At 44.7% G+C, this 17813-nt stretch overlaps 1 protein-coding gene and 1 pseudogene across 2 annotated transcripts in view; both read right to left on the reverse strand.

Annotated features, from left to right (window-relative positions):
- Positions 1-17813, reverse strand: part of PRICKLE2 (prickle planar cell polarity protein 2) — a 338765-nt gene that overhangs the window by 236098 nt on the left and 84854 nt on the right. The gene's annotated exons all lie outside the window — the stretch shown is intronic.
- LOC109461172 (RNA polymerase II subunit A C-terminal domain phosphatase SSU72) lies at positions 13625-14356 on the reverse strand (annotated as a pseudogene).

Below are 17813 nucleotides of genomic sequence, written 5' to 3' on the forward strand. Positions count from 1 at the left end.
TGGGACAACTCAGCTCCTAGAGGAGATCAGCTGCTCCCTTAAGCCTGGCCTAGTCCTACTGCTGTATCTGCCTGCTGTTAAAGAGAGAATTATTTTTATTTTCAAGGAATAATGAACACAATGATGGGTAGCTGGGCAGTGAGGCTTCCCCAGGTCCTGGGTTATAATTAACACAGCCGCCAACTCATGAGCCATTTCTCCCTGGCAGTTTTCAATACTCTCCATGGAAGAGTCAAGTTTCTAGTTCGGGACCTCTCTCAGAGGAGGCAGGGCAGCCAGCAAGGGAACTGAGTTCAAGTCTTGGTCTCTAAATAAGAGTATTAGAGCCAAGGGAAGATGGTTGGGGGAGGTGTGGTTGTTAATTTGGTACAAGTGTGACACTGAATTTCTCTCCTTCTCCTCAACTAATTAAATTTTCATTTTAATTAGGCTGACTCCATCTGCCATCCTTTCTTAAATCCATATACTAGCAGAACACAAATTGCAGCCCAGTCTGAACTTTCTATCCAACCAGGTTTGAACAGCAAAGAATTTAGAAAAGTTAGAACTTGAAAGGAGGTGATTTGTATCATTAATAACTCAATTAGCTGAGATATAATGGGCAGTCTACATTTCAGTTATGACATTTCCCCCTGCCTGAGTTAGCACAAGAGAGGAGCACTTCAGCAAAACGCTAGGAATGACAGTTCCATACACCCCAAGATTCCAGGGACATCGACTCACCGGGAAAAGCCAGACAGAAACCTGAATGCATGACTCGCAGTGAATTCCCACTGGTAGTTACTCATGTTGCTTCAGAGGAAAAAAAGACTCTCAAATATCGAATTTAACATAAATATGTCTGCTCCCTGTGTACTTTCCAAAATTGAAATGCTGCAAGTCCTTTCCAAACTTCCGGTTAAAAGAAAGTTAATTGCTCTGACCCCCTAAAAGACCAGTGCAGACTAGCAAATATGTACATACACAAACATGCACACAAACAGCACCTTGCTCTACTTGTTTTGAGTGGTTTGGATTTCTCATCAAGAATCTGGCAAACTCCCCTCCTGGGTCCCGTAGGCATTTCCAACCCCTTAGCCTTCCTCTCTCATACTTTCGATAGGTATGTAATTGAGACCTATGTGGGTTTAAAATGCAGTGGTCAATATGTAAGTAGTCCAGGGTTCTGGAGAGGGTAACTAGAATGAACACTAGGGACACTCCCCATAAACTATAAAGTAAAGGGCCATAATTGGTTATACAATGTGCTTTCCCCCCCGTTTTTCAGGACAGCTCTAAATTTCCATAGCTCTTAAGAATTAAACGAAGATGTAGTAAAGACCTTAAAATGAGGCCAAAAGGAAAAAGAGGAATAGTCTTCCTCCTCCAATTCCACTTGGAGTTCCAAATCAACTTCCTAATCCTGTTGTTTCTGGGCCAACCACCCCCACCCTTCTCTATTCCCTTCCTAAGAACCAACTGCATCTCAGCCTGTTCCCTCTTGGCTCTGCCAAAAGGGAGTCCTCCTGCATGCCTAGGACCACCCACAGACACGAGGCTCTGTTTGGACAGAGGACCCAAATGCAAAGAGGGAACATCTCGCCTATTTCCAAAAGGGATTGAGTCACCTTTGTTCAGCATTCAGATCTCTGCAACAGTTACACCCCAACCCCCACTCCCAAATGCCTCACATGGCCCGAGTTAGGGTGACATCTAGAGTAGGGGTTTCCAAGCAGCAGATGTTTGACCAATGTTTGGCTAGCTAGAGCATAACTACCTATAGACACTTATAAAATCTACAGATTTCCAGGGCCCACCCCCAGAAATTCTGATTAGGTAGGTTCTGGCATAACTGAGTATCTGTGTGTGTTTTTTTAACGCTTTCTAGGTAGTGTAGGTAGACAGCCAGATTTGAGAACTAGTGCTCAAGAACCAAGATACTAAAAATAAGGTCTTCAAAGGAATGAGATGAAGGGGACAAATGGGAAAAGACATGTTTCCAGATATTAACATTATAGGATTCCTTCTGGTGCCTTTTGAAAGAGGAATTACTCACATACTGCTATAGATGGAGTTGGTCAGAATAACAGTATTTTTAAAAATAAAAATAAAAACTTTGGAAGTGAACAGTCTTGGCTTCTAGGTTCACATCTGAGACTGACAGACGCAAAGTCCAGTTCCTCCTCTATGACTTAGGAACTGGGAAATCTTGGACAAGCCTGCGCCCCAATGTCCTCAGATGCTAAATGGGGGTGGTGAGGCTGAGGAAGTTAATTGTAATCACTAACAGTTGTATTGTGTGCACTTTGTGCTGGCTGCTGTTCTGACATTACAGACATTAGTTCATTGGGGAATTGTAAGAATGAAGTAAGATATTTCATATAACATGCTCAGCATACTACCTTATGTATTATTAGAGCAGCTATTGTTATGGTTGCATAGCCTTATTTGGCCAGAAAGATAACTGCCTTTACTGTCACTTCAAACAGGACCAAAAACGTTCCACTTGCCTCCAGCCAACAGCTTCCTGGACACTACAGCCCCTCTCTCACCCCACCCTTGACTCAGTTTCCCATGTGCCCCCCACCCCCCACCCCCATGACTTACACCTGAAGGTCCTGGTTACAATGAAACAGTCTCCCGGAGCAAAACACTTTCCTGTGACACATTCATACTTCACATATAATTTATTTTCAGACCAATTACTTAGCAGGATCCTAAAGGGTTTAAGATTAAAAAAAGAAAGAAGTTAAGGGAAAGCAGAAGTCAAGCCTATAAATTTGCATATCCTTTCAAGTTAAGGACCTTCATCTTAGGATCACAGACATCTTGGAAAAACTATTATAATCCATGCACTCTCTCTCCAGAAAATCCCATGTGGGAATGCACACACATAAATATTCTGCATGGTATTCCAGAGGCTTTGTTCCACTGAAGGCCATCAACAATGATGCCCTTGGAAAATCGTGACGTATAAGTTAAAAATCTCATCACAGGTTGGTAAACTCTTTCTGTAAAGAGCCAGATGGTAAATATTTTTGGCTTTGCAGGTCATGTGGTCTCTGTCACAACTCCTTAACTCTGCTACTGTAGAGGGAAAGCAGCCATAGACAATAACTAAACAAATCACATGGCTGTGTTGCAATAAAACTTTATTTACAGGAACAGGTGGTGGGCAATATTTGGGTTGCAGTTCGCTGACCCTTGCTTTAGAATTTTGTTAAGCCACTGTGGCCAAAACCCACTCAGGGAATGTGTAGGCCTGGAGCCTTCCATGGTGTGCATTCTGAAAGGGGGGACGCCTTCTGCCTTGCACGTCCCCCCAGTCTGGCTGAGAACCTTCACGGTGCACTCTTCTGGGTTTCTAGAACCATGCCTACCTCTCATCCACTTCTGGTCCCCAAACCCTCCAGCAGTACTTTGGGCTGTTTACATTTAAAACCCCCTTCTATATAAATGAACCTAACTACCTAAACAATAATAACTTTCTCCCCTGGTAAATGTAGCTCCACGTACACTGACAGGATTCGAATGGAAGCAATTGACATAGTGGTACTGGTTCATTCCAAGAAGGTCTTGAATGGGATAGAGAAAAAGAATAGGATGGCCTAAAATCTCAGAGCAGGCCTGGGTAATTACAAGAGTTACTTAAGCAGGGTTGCCATGTGATAGAAAATTGCCTTATTAGATTTGACAGATTTCATCGGAAAACAACACATATTTACATGCACCATAATTAAAACATATCCGCAGACAGCAGGAAGAGAAAGCCTCTCTGTTTTCCCCTGTGGTCATGTTTTTTTAAAGAATCTTTTAAATAATATACACAGCTGTAATCAGATGCTACACAAAGATAAATATGATTTTATTAACCACGGAAAAGAGCTTGTTTCTCCTCTCTCCTCTGCTAGAACTGTCCTATCAAACATGAAGGATACATGAGGTGTGATCAAACAATACAGTGAATGTTTAAATAAAAAAAATTGTTACAGTAAAAGACACATTGCTATTAATCCCCCTCAAAATACTCCCCCTCGCTTTGAACACACTTATCCCATCATTCTTGCCACTTTCTGAAGCAGTTCTGGAAGTCCTCTTTCTTGAGTGTCTTTAGTTGCGCTGTCATGGCTGCCTCAATGTCCTGAAACATTTTGACTTTGGGGAAGAGCCAAAAAGTCTCACATTGCCAGATCCAGTGAATAAGGTGGATGAGGACACACCATAATGTTTTTATTTGACAGAAATTGTCATATACCAGAAGCATTGTGTGACATGGAGTATTGTCATGATGGAGGATGATTTACAGCACACTTTAAAACACACCTTCTCTCAACCGTAGCTCACACCCGACTGACTGCACTGAACAAATTGAAACTTGTCACACACTGTTACTAAGTCACCCCAATAAATTTAATTAAAAAAAAAAAAAAAAGATTCGACGTGCCGCTTCCTGTATTGAAGATCCCTGCCTTTCTATTGGATGGTACTCAGCAGCAGCATTCACCGTATTTTGTGATCACACCAGATAAGCTCCGTGTCACATATCGCTTCTGATACGGCAATTTCTGTCAAATAAAAACATTATGGTGTGTCTTCATCCATCTTATTCACCGGATCTTGTACCATGCAACTTCTGGCTCTGCCCCAAAGTAAAAATGACCATGAGAGGTAAGTGTTTTGAATCAATTCAGGACATCGAGGCAGCCAAGACTGTGCAACTAAAGACACTCATGAAAGAGAACTTCCAGAACTGCTTCAGAAAATGGTAAGAATGATGGGATAAGTGTGTTCAAAGTTAGAGGGAGTATTTTGAGGGGGATTAATAGCAATGTGTCTTTTACTGTAATAATTTTTTTTAATTTAAACATTCACCATATCTTTTGATCATACCTCTTAAATCTGGGCTGATAATTAAACAACATTCAGGGGAGCTTTTCTGACTGTGTGGCTGCAGACTGTCTTTTGTATCCTAAACTTGGACTTACTTTCAGATAAGTGTGTAAGTGAGGTGTGAGTAAAATCACCTCAACAACCAGCCAGACAAAAATCATTTGATTCAAAAACCACTTGGAATTTTTCAGCCCAGCTCCCAATTCACTTTCTTCATTTCCTGAGGAATCTCTTCTTAATGCAAAATATCTTCCTGTTGACATGAGTGGCGGGTGGAAGGCACGTCGGTAGAAGAAAGGCTGTTTTCACCCAGAGAAAACCATCAGCTAAAGAACAATAACTTGAAGTAAAAGAGTCTGGACCCCAAACCACACAGCACAGCAGGATGAACACATTTAGTGTCAGTTTAGTCTGTGAGTCTCATGTCCACATCATAAAAGTTTAAACTCTGCCCTGATCTAACAATTGTAAATTCTTGACTTCCCTCAATTTAAAAACATTCCAAAGACCATGACCACAGAAGAGCTTCAGAGTAAACAAGTGGGTATTTCCATGGTACCACCAGGTATGCAGAAAGTCAGAACAATGCTTCCTTCATGGGACCATTTTAATTCAGCTCATCAGCTACCTAACCACCTAAAAAGACATATTTGTCTGTCCTCCTAGCATTTACATTTATTTGCTGACATGGCCAAAAGAATGCTAGATGAAGCAAGCCTTTGACTAGATAAACATTTGGTTTTGATAAGGGACGTTCTTTTCTTCTAATGGCAACAAACCACAATGCCTCTATTAAATTTTTTTCATTGAAGGCAAGTATAAGAGATGTCTCCCGGACCCCAATAACCAGGTGCTGCCAGCTCAGGTACTTAACACGAGGGGAGGGAGGTCTGTACTGCACTGGGGAGCCATGTTTGGTTTTGTTCTTAGAGATCCGTCTGAGTTTCCTAATTAGGAAGACGCCTGGAGAACATCAAGAGGTCAAATATTTCTTTGCAGGGAAGAGGCCAGGCTTGCCTAATGTGCTTTCCCTGTGTGTAGGTGAGTCACTTCAAAAGGCAGCCAGAAACACAGGCTGCTGAGTTCATCCTTGACTGCCAACCTCAGTAGACAGGTTCTCCTTCTCTAAGCTGCACGCATCCCAGCTCACCACCCCCCTGGGGGCTCAGCATAGCACAAGGTAGGACTTCGCTCCTTGAGAGACCAGCTCCGGCCACTGCCATTTCAGAAAGCCTGCGAATGCTTCTCTTCCCAGGAGCTGGCACCTAAGACCAGTTGGCCTGGAAAGGTTATTATTACCTTGAAGAATGCTGGGAGTTGAGAAGACAGATAGTTTAGACCTTCAGGGCTAAATTTAAATTCCTGTTTCCTTGGCTGCAGAGTTTTATTCCATCACTCACGGTCAGTTCTTTTTCTACTTTCTGCCCCTTTCCCCTCTTCCTCCCCACAGCACCCCGACACCTTTACATCAACCCTCTAAGTTCCTTTGAACATTTTTTCCTTCTTGGTCTTTAATCTGTCACTAATTGGGATCAGTATTTTCCAGTTACATAAAGAGTGCCTGTGTGGCTTTATAACATATGCTGACAAATCATTTGGCAAACACATTCTTTTGTTGCAACAAACTGCACTGTGGAGGACCGTAGCATTGGCAACCAAATATGTACACTCTTAATGAAGCAACAGAGATAAGAAATCCATCTCCATGCTGACTGTGGGCTCTGGGGAGCCAGAGTCATATTAAAAAGGAAAATAGTGATCTATTATATACGATGGATGTTTGTTGGAATGGTTTCCAGATGGATCCAGGAGGCTCCAGAGAGAGATTCCTAAAGAAACAGGCAAGGTTCACATGAGGGTTGCTGTTAAGTCACAAACAGTTTATTTTGGAGGATTTTGCCCCAGTTTTATCAATGTAATTAAGACTTTATAGAGTGTTTCCTAAAGCAAGACAGTGCATCAGATTAGATGACAGGAAGAGATGAAAAGCACTCTCACTTAGGAGGAGACGATGCTTCATTGATTAACTCAGCAATGATTACTGAGAATCCACTATGTGTCAGGCACTGTTGTAGGCCCTTGGGAAAACATCAGTGAGTAAAACAAGGATTGCTGCTCTTATATTTAATGCAGGGTGGGAACAGGGCAGACAGACAGAAAACAGACCAAATAAATAAGTAAATTATATACTGTGTTAGAAGTTGGTTAAGTGCTTTGCATAAAAGAAAACCAGTACAGTAGAGAGACTGGGAGTCCCAGAGAGGAATGTAATAATTTTAAAGAGATTGTCCAGGTAAACCTAGCAAAGACTTTAAGAAAGTAAAGGCTTTCTAAGCAAGAGGCCTCTGGTGCAAATGTCCTGAGGCAGGAGCGGGCAGAGCATGTCCAAGGAACTGCAAACAGCCTGGTGTGGCTGAACCAGCAAGCCTGAGAGGATGGAGTGGTAAAGGGGCACTGAGAGGAACGAGGAGTGGGGCAGGGGCTGTTGATCACGTGGGGACTCCAAGGCCATTGAAGGACTTTGGCCTTAGACTGAGGGAGATGGGGGAGCCATTGCAGGGTTGTGATTAGAGACCTGTCTTATATTTTCCAAAGATCCCTCTGGCAGCTGGGGTGGTAGAGATGCTACTGCTGGAATCCAGGCAAGAGATGACAGTACATAGAATCGGGGTGGTGATGGTAAGAAAAGGCCTATTTTGAAGGCAGAACCTCTAGTACTTCCTGGTGGACTGGGTGAGATAGAAGAGAAAGAGTCAAAGATGACCTCAAAGCTTTTGGAATGGAGAGAACTGTCATCAAGAGAGACGGCAAAAGCTGCAATTAATTGCAAAGGGAGAACACCAGGAATTCACCTTCAGGCGCGTTAAGCTTGACAGGCTACTGGTCATCCAAGAGAATGACACCGAGACAGCCACTGAATATGCAAGTCTGAGGTCTGGACTAGAGATACAATGCTTCCTGTCTGGGGTACCTGGAGTATTTCAAGCCATAAGAAGGGTGAGCTCACCACCAGAACAGGCATTTTATGTACAAGGCCACCCCCAAAATCCAGGAAAGGTTTTTGATTCCCCTCACTGGCCAGTTCTAAATCAGAATGCCCTGTAAACAAATGCAACAACAGACAGAATGGAGAAGAAGCAATCCCTTGTTCACCCGAATCTCAGTTTTGGTCAGCGGAGAGTTCAATAAGATAGACAGAGTTATGCTAAAGCTTGGGTGAACCTTTCAGCGAGAGTAGAATGGGTGACTTGATTATTTTGAAAATTATACGGTGCTTTTAAAGAACAACGATAATGGAGAAAACTGCATGAGGTCTAGAGCACCAGTGTGTAGTCAGAACAGGCAAAATAACCAGTTAAATTCTCCCCTTAATAATTGCAAATAAATTCGTATTTCCTGTACCTGCTAAGTGTTCAGGAATCCCCTAGGGAAGGCTCTCCCCTCTGCTGTCCATACCTTGGAGCTTACAGAAGTCATCTGGGAAATATCCACCCCTCGAATGCAAGGAACATTTTATTTATACCTCTCATAAAGCTCTTCTCTTCACATTTTTACATATTGATTGATTTATACTTTGTCTTGTTTCAGGGAGACTTCAAGGCAGCTTATGAGAATACATAAAATACAAGATGGCATAAATTAAAAATAGGAACAAAAGGCAAAGAAAAATGAGGACAGGGACATGAAATGGGTCCAAGAATGAGGCTAAATTGCATACCAAGAAGACGTATGGGCCACAAATTTGGCTCTAAGTTTGTAGCAGCCAATGTGGAAAAGGAAAAGTTATATAATTACACAACTCACTGTGTCCAAAATGCAGAATCAATTCAAGCGCTCTGGAAAAATTAAAACACTCGCATGTGGTCCAGATAACATCACTCTATCTATCTATCCCTTCTCTTCAGATACTCACTCAGCCCATGGCCTGTCTACAGGAGTGGTAACACAGGTCCCTGGATACGGGAATGAATAAATAAGCAAATAAACCCATCCGTGTATCATTAATTCTTTTACCCCAAGAATATTTCCTGAGCATAAACTATGTGGTAGGCACTGAACTACGTGCTAGGGACAGGTTGATGAATAAAACAAACGTGGTTGCTTCCCACATGGTTTTTACATTACAGTGAAAGAGCGCAACAAAACACAAGTAAACCAACAAATTAAGTAATTACAAAGTGTCTCATGCTATAAAGAGAACAGTCAGGAGACCAAGATTAAAATAATGGGGAGTAAGACGTGGGCTTTGAATGGGTGTCATCAGGTAAGGCCCATCTAAAGAGGTGGCAATGGATGAGACCTGAAGTGAGAAGGTGGTGGCCATGTGAAGAGTTGGGGAAATTCAGAAGGAGCCCTGTGCAAACGTCCTCAGGCAGAAAACAAGTTGGCACAATAGAAGTACAGCCAAATGTGGCCGGAGATGACTCTGGCTCAAACACGGTAGATAGGGCAGAAAGTGGTGGGTCAGATCAGGCAGGCCGTGTACATCTTGGAAAAAGGTTGGTTTTATCCCATATGCAGTGAAGGGTTTTAACCCAGGGAGTGATATCCAATGTATATGTGAAAAGCTCATTCTGGCTGCACCTTGGAGAACAGGCAGGAAGCCGGGAAGCAGGAGATGAGTGCAGAGCTGTTTGTTGTCCAGGCAAGGCATGAACTAGAGGGGTAAAAATATAAAAAAAAAGCAGGGGGCAGATACACTGAAGAGGATTTGGACTCATCAGGATTTGAGCAGACCAAGTGTCCTGGGCAGAAGTGGTGACGACGACGATGAGCAGAGAGGCAGCCTCAGCTGACAGCCCCTGAGGCCTCATCTCCGCTGGGCTCTGCGCTGAGCCCTGGGTTGGAATGATCTACGCCATCATGTCAACAACTGGGTATGGTCAGTACTGTTATTATCCCCCACTTTACAGATGAGGAGAAACAGACATGAAAAGTCCAAGATCTGGTCATGCTTTTGAGAATATGACTGTGATGAGAATCGTGTGTGTGTGTGTGTGTGTGTGTGTGTGTGTGTGTGTGTGTTTACTACAGTTGGCTGGCACCTCCCAAACTTTCTGGATGAGAACCCCAGAGGTGGGGTCCAACACTGCCTTTCAAGCGGCAAGCATGAGTCAGTGCAGTGGTAGGTTAGGTGTGCTCTGGCAGTTAAAGAACCATAGGACCATGGCCATGCCCCCAATAATAAAAAGTTACGTTCAAAATACAATTAATTGCTGACAAAGTGGGAATAACTGTTTCTTGTTTTTGCCTTCCTCAAGGTCTTAAGTGGTAAAATTCAGCCAACTGTTTCTGGGGTTCTTCTTTTACAGTGCGGTGAGACAGAGGAGGGATGGGAGGGGGCAGAACCACCGGAGAAGAAGGATGAAACACACGTGAATTGTTCCAGAATCTTTCTTAGAAGCTCAGAGCAGGAGTGGAGCTTGCAGATGATTCAAGGGCAAACATACAAGGTTTAGATGTTTTCCAAATTTAGAAGTCTTACTGCAGACCGTTCCGGACCAATGGCTTTTTAGGTTTCACCAGTCTCCAAGAAAGACAATTCTATCACCTGCTCTGGCATTGAACTCCCACTATTGGATACCTTTGTCTGAAAGTTCCTTCTTAGATCTAACTTCATTCCCAGGAACTGTTACTTAAACTCATTTCCTCTCAATTTGCTAGTGGATATTCAAAAGACTTGGTCTTGATAGTCTTTGAATCAACCCTTCAAAAGGAATAATATAAAACACTTTTCTGTGTGAGTTAGAAGAAAAAGGAATACATAAATGCAGGGGGAGGGGGGGTGGAGGAGAAAGATTACTCTCCGTTTTTATCCCCAAGAGTTGTTTTCCAGAGAAATATAAATTGATTTATCACATACATATGTTAGCATCTGGAGTGAAACTAAGAATTATGATTAGAATTGTTGAATTTTGGAGCTGAAAGGGAACAAACAGTTTTTTAAAAGGCATATATATTAACCCTCCACTATAATTTAATTAGGTTTTCTTATTCCAGCCTCCCAATCCTCCTACAGGAAGGAACTAGCATGCCCTTATGAATACAGACGAGGAAACAATCTGAGAGGGGTTCTAAGACCTGTCCATGTCACACTGCCCTGCTGTGCAAGCGACGAAACTAATTCCCAGAGAGATCTACTGGGGAGGTAGAGCAGTAGTTCTCAACCAAGGGCAATTTTGCGTCCCAGCGGGCATGTAGAACTGTCTGGAGACATCTTTGGTTGCCCATCTGGGAAGGGGGGATGCTAATGGCATCTAGAGGGTCATCTAGAAGCCAGAGATGCTATGAATCATCCTACAACGCACAGCACAGGCCCCACAACGAAAAATTATCTGACCTAAAATTTCAATAGTGCTTAGGTTGAAAAACTCTGCCTTAGAGAATTCTCCAGTGAAATCCTTCACTCCTGACAGGTTGAGAACTAGAAGCACAAAGATTTAGATGCAGAAAGATCGCTCTACTTCTCAACTGAATAACTCATTTAATTATTATCTGGAGCTACCTGGAGAGAGTTTACCTTCCTACCAAAGAAAAGATCTGATTCATTTTGTTTGGCATTTCATAGATCTAGTGAAAGCTCTTTTAAAAAATGTTCAAGGAATAAGTATGATTCATTTCCGTCCAAGGCCAGAGTGAAAGCTTGCTTTGAATGTACTCAACTACTACTGTCTAGTTTTTCTTAAAAGAGCAGGCTAGATTCCAACGTGAAAAAATCAAGCGGCTGCTACCTGGGACATGCTTCACACAGTGGTTAAGAGCCAGTAGTCCAGAACCACATGGTCTGTGACTGAATCCCAGCTCCACCATTTAGTAATTGCATAACCTTGGGCAAGGTACTTGAAACTCTTTGTGCCCCGCTTTCCTAATGTGCAAAATGGAGATAATAAAACTTCCAAATTCACAGCGTTATTGTGAGGACTAAAGGAATAAAAAACCTAGCGCCACGCCTGGGTTTCAGTATTTGCCGCTGTTAATTATGATGATTATGACTAATGGTGTTCTCATTCCCTTGGTAAAATAGGAGGATGGCAAGGAGTTTTAAATGTAAGAAAAATTTTGCAAATAAATAGAAATTTGAAAAGATGTAAATTGTCCCCAAATTCAACCTTGGGCATTACAGTTTCTTAAATTTAGAAAGCAAACAATGCTCAGATGAATGACAGATACAAATTGACCCCTTGCAACTACTCCATGGGCTAAATGTGCTCATGGATGTCTGACTAGATAAACAAACCGCCGGAGAACTTACTGTGATGTGATGCATCTTATCATAACGCCTCAGTCATGTTTTTCTAACGCCATGAAGTAGGTGCTCTTTTAAATTTTCCTTTTACCAATAATAAGGGAAGCAAAATTTACTGAGGGTAAGAACCACGCCCAAGGCACTCAGCCAGTTTATAGCAGCACCAGGACCAGAATGCAGGTGCACTTGACTCGGATCTGAGTGTTTAACCCGAGTTACCTCGCCTCTGCCTGTCTTTTATCCTGGGAACAAAAGCACCGTGCGACCTGAGTGTGCGCAATGATGAATCAGTTTCCCTCTAATGGACTTGAACAACAAATACTGCTCTTGATTCTTTTTTGGCTGCCACATTTTCTATCTAGGCTGTCCACTAAATGCTATAGCTTGAGGAAGCCTAAATAAAGCACACACATCCAGGACACCTGCTGAGATGCCTTCTGGAGAGCATTTGGTCTGGCCAGGCCCTGGAGAACAAAGGAGGAATTATATAAGATACATTCATCTTGGAGGCTCCAGAGCAACACAGCTTATACAAAAGGTGACTCCTGGGAGATGGAGGAGGCCAGGCCACCTGCCTGGGTGTAGTAAGTCCAGGGCCGACCGAGCAAGACGGCTCTGACAGCGGGCACAAGTCCACCAACAGGGAAAATTGCTCCCTCAGAGAAGTCCACACCACACCCCTTTCAACTCTCCATGTGATACCTCTATGGACGAACGCTGATTCAAGGGCAAAGGTTGCAAGAACTTGACGTCCTGGCCATGAGTCCCAGATGGATGCTCTTAAAAAGCAGAGAGGGCTGGGAACAGTTTCCAGGTTGGAACTAGTGTGTCTGCCAGACACTGCTGAGCACACAGGTCATACAGCATCTGGGAGTTCCGAGGGGTTCTACAGAAGCCACAAATTCTAAGTACAGTCTCCAAAGCACACAGGTGATGCCAGGCTCAGGTGCCAAGACTGAAAAAGTATGGAAAGAACAGGATGTTTCTGTTTCCAGGTGGCACATAAAACAATGGAATGGAGTTTGAAGGAGATACTCTCTGGCACAGAATCTTTTCTTCCTTTATAGCACAACATAGGACCAGGACTTGAGAGACCCGCAACATTGTTAAGAGGGGTTATTTCTGCTCCCTCTATCATATGTTCTTATTCTACTATTTTATTATTATTATTATTTTTAACAGCAACATGTGTTTATTGGACAATTGCAGGTTTTCTCCTAATAAGACACAGCCCATTGCATTATTCAGGTATTTGTACATTCCAGCCGGGTAGAGAAGAAGGGGAGGCGCGTAGAATGAGATACAGATACCATGGGGGAAATACGCTATAAACTTCTTTTCCTTTTGGTTAAAGAAAAAAACTTCAAAACATCAAGAACTCATTAAGCAAAAGTGGGATAAAACATGTTGTTACTCTGGCATGTATGTGTATCTTCTCATTTCGTAAGTAGAGTTCATTTGGGTACTGCTACCGTCCATCCACAGAAGCCCTAAAAGTGAAAACAAGCCTCAGGAAGGAAAAGAAGTAACAGAAGGAAGCTCAAAAAGACGGCTCCCGGGGAACGCAGCCCCGGCCGGTAAGTAGAGGCAGGCGGTGTGCAGGACTTTCCTGCCGCTCTTCTCCTCGAACTCCTGCCGCAGCTCACTGCTGACATTCGCCGTGCCCTCCGTGGGCGGAACGCACGGGCAGAGCTCACAGAGGAGGCAGGCGCCCAGGATGGCGTCCTCTGGTTGGCCTACGTGCCCACGGTGATCGTGCGCGCTGCCTGGCGGGTCTCCTGCTCTCCGGGACTCTGATCCTCCGCCACCTGGTCATACACGCTCTCCTCGCGGGTGATGATCAGATCGAACAGGTCCCTGCGGTTTGGGCACCTTTCTGGCTGGGGCTTGGTCCGCTTATTTCTGTCCACCCTATGCAAAATGCATCTTTCCTAAGGAGATCACCGTGCATCTGATCACATGTGGTTTTGAAACCATAAACATTTGTCTTGTAGGGTGCTGGTCCGGGAAGCCTCACTGAAGCTTCTCTGTGCCAGAGGACCGGACACTGAACCCCATTTGCTGAGGATGCTGTGTGGCTCCATGCCATGGTTCTGGTTGCTCGAGCACATCACCACCACTTGCAGCAGCGACAATGGCAGGGCGGCAACCACATGGTCCATACTGTCCAGCTCCGAGGCTCCCACCCAGCCGCAGTGTTACCACACGAGCAAGATGGCAGCCAAGACACCCTGAAGTCATGATGTAGAAGCAGCGACACCTGGAACGTGTGGCATCAGGACGCGCTGCCCAGGGCATGTGCACGGTGTCCCAGCAGCCCAGCGTGTGCATGGTGTCCCCGTGGCCTGGGAGTGTGCATGGTGTCCCAGCAGCCCGGCGTGTGCATGGTGTCCCCGTGGCCTGGGAGTGTGCAAGGTGTCCCTGTGGCCACCCCTAGCCGGCCCACAATGCTCAGCTGCAGGTGGAGGGAGGCCCACCCTATGGGCATCAGGGCAGCAAGCTTCTTTTACTGTTTTAAATAACCTCTCCAATTCTGTGCTCAATGCATACAACTCAAAAAGAAAACACCCAAAGGCACAGATTTTATATAACATAAAAATCATCCATAATCCTACCACTCAGGATCACCTTTTTTAGGATTTTAGTTTACATAGGTTTCTAGTACTTTTTCTAGGAACATGTTAAAACAACAACAAATACGTTTCAAATGACACCTGTTATAAAGGGTTTCCTCCCTCAAGAGTATTATCACAGATTCTTATTCTTTTCAGTACATTGCCATATATATGGTTTCTTTAGGTTTTTAAAATAATCCTATAATATGTACAGTTTAGGATGTTGAAACCAAGTAGTATAGCAACTTGGATAAGCAGCCCGAGACAATACATAAACAAAAGGGGGGGTTGGTATTTCAACAAAACTTTATGGATACTGAAATTTGAATTTCATATAATTTTCATATCACAAAATACTATCTTTATTTTTTTCTAACCATTACAAATGAAAAAGCGGTTGTTAGCTCACAGATCTTACAAAAATAGGCAGCCAGGTTTGGCCTTCAGACCAGTGGTTACCAAGCCTGACCAAGAATACTGGTATAGTATGTTTTTTTATAAATGCATCTTTCCTCATCTCTTTTGGTTATTCTATTCTTGAACTTTCAGACCAAACTGGCCAATGCCAGTGACATTTCCATATCTTAATGTAATGATAGCAAAAGACTGAACATATTTTTCTAGTTTTTAATTTAGCCAAACATTGGGGCCAGCAATTGAAAAAATACAAGTGAGGAGACATAATTATACAAGCTAATGTTGGTTGAACACTTACTATCTGCTGGGCATCAAGCTAAGGGCTTTACACATATTAGTAAGGACAGGAGAGGTCAAGGCATGATAAGCAATAATCCTAACAGCTCATTGGTTATAATCTAGCCTCATCCTGCATGCCCATTGGCTGTGGTTCTGCCCCATGGCCTTCACTCCTGAGTCGCAGCTGATGGAGTAGCCTCTGTCAGCAGCATCACCAGTCTTATGGCTGGGGGAAAGGAAAACATGGCAAACTATACCAGGAAGTGACACGTGTCTCTTTGCTCACAATTCTTGAGCTAAAGCACTAAATGATCATGCTTAAAAATCAATGGATATGTATCTACCCATTTATTGATCATTTACATGTGCTAGGTAACTAGCTGAGTGCTTTACAAAATGTTTACAACTCCATGAGATAGGCGTTATTATTCCATTCTGTGGATGAGGAAACTGGGGTTTAGAAAGGTCCGTTCATTTGCTCAAAGCCACATAGTTAATAACTAGCACAGCTGGGATTCAAATCCAGATTTTTCTAACTCCTCTTCTACTGTGCCTTGGGGATTAGACAAATTCTTTAGTCAGAAAGGAATGGCACTGTGTGTGTGTGCACGCTGTGTGTGTGTGCGCGTTGTGTGTGTGCACTGTGTGTGTGCGCTGTGTGTGTATGCGCGCTGTGTGTGTGCTGTGTGTGTGCGCACTGTGTGTGTGCGCTGTGTGTGTATGTGCGCTGTATGTGCGCTGTGTGTGCGCACTGTGTGTGTGCGCTGTGTGTGTGTGCGTTGTGTGTGCGCGCTGTGTGTGTGCACTGTGTGTGCGCGCTGTGTGTGTGCACTGTGTGTGCACACTATGTGTGTGCGCACTGTGTGTGTGCGCTGTGTGTGCACACTGTGTGTGTGCGCTGTGTGTGTGCACTGTGTGTGCGCTGTGTGTGTGCACACTGTGTGTGTGCGCTGTGTGCACTGTGTGTGCGCTGTGTGTGCACCTGTGTGTGTGTGTGTGCGCGCTGTGTGTGTATGCACGCTGTGTGTGCGCTGTGTGTGTGCGCTGTGTGTGTATGCGCGCTGTGTGTGCGCTGTGTGTGTGCTGTGTGTGTATGCGCGCTGTGTGTGCACTGTGTATGTGCACACTGTGTGTGTATGTGCGCTGTGTGTGTGCACTGTGTGTGTGCGCTGTGTGTATGCGCGCTGTATGTGCGCTGTGTGTGCGCACTGTGTGTGCGCTGTGTGTGTGCGCTGTGTGTGTGCGCTGTGTGTGTGCGCTGTGTGTATGCGCGCTGTGTGTGTGCACTGTGTGTGTGCGCTGTGTGTGTGCACTGTGTGTATGCGCACTGTGTGTGCGCTGTGTGTGTGCACTGTGTGTGTGTGCGCTGTGTGTGTGCGCTGTGTGTATGCGCGCTGTATCTGCGCTGTGTGTGCGCACTGTGTGTGTGCGCTGTGTGTGTATGCGTGCTGTGTGTGCGCTGTGTGTGCACACTGTGTGTGCACTGTGTGTGTATGTGTGCTGTATGTGCGCTGTGTGTGTGCACTGTGTGTGTGTGCGCTGTGTGTGCGTGCTGTATGTGCGCTGTGTGTGCGCACTATGTGTGTGCGCACTGTGTGTGTGTGCTGTGTGTGTGCTGTGTGTGTGCACACTGTGTGTGTGCGCTGTGTGTGCGCTGTGTGTGCGCACTGTGTGTGTGCGCTGTGTGTGCGTGCTGTATGTGCGCTGTGTGTGCGCACTATGTGTGTGTGCGCTGTGTGTGTGTGTGTGTGTGCGTTGTGTGCACACGCTGTGTGTGTGCACTGTGTGCGCGCGGTGTGTGTGCGTTGTGTGTGTGCATTGTATGTGTGTGCACGCTGTGTGTGTGCTGTGTGTGTGCGCTGTGTATGCACACTGTGTGTATGCGCGCTGTGCGCTGTGTGCACACTATGTGTGTGTGTGCTGTGTGTGCACGCTGTGTGTGCGCGTTGTGTGTGTGCGCTGTGTGTGCGCACTGTGTGTGTGCGCTGTGTGTGTGCGCGCTGTATGTGCGCTGTGTGTGTGCACAGTGTGTGCGCGCTGTGTTAGTGTGCGCTGTGTGTGTGTGTGCTGTGTGTGTGCGTTGTGTGTGTGCGCTGTATGTGTGCTGTGTGTGCGTGCGCTCTGTGCATGCACTGTGTGTGTGTGCGCTGTGTGTGCGCTGTGTGTGCGCTGTGTGTGTGCACTGTGTGCGCGCTGTGTGTGCTGTGTGTGCGCACGCTGTGTGTGTGCGTTGTGTGTGTGTGCACACACACATGTGTTTGGATCCTAGATCATCGGTTACCACACAGACCAAAGCAACAGTGGCTTAGACAAAAGAAAGCTTATTTCTCTCTTGCCGAAATCTGAAGATACGCAGACCAGAGCTGATGTGAAGATTCCATGTTTCA

The sequence above is a fragment of the Rhinolophus sinicus genome, linkage group LG10, assembly GCF_036562045.2.
Source record: "Rhinolophus sinicus isolate RSC01 linkage group LG10, ASM3656204v1, whole genome shotgun sequence".
Taxonomy (NCBI): domain Eukaryota; kingdom Metazoa; phylum Chordata; class Mammalia; order Chiroptera; family Rhinolophidae; genus Rhinolophus; species Rhinolophus sinicus.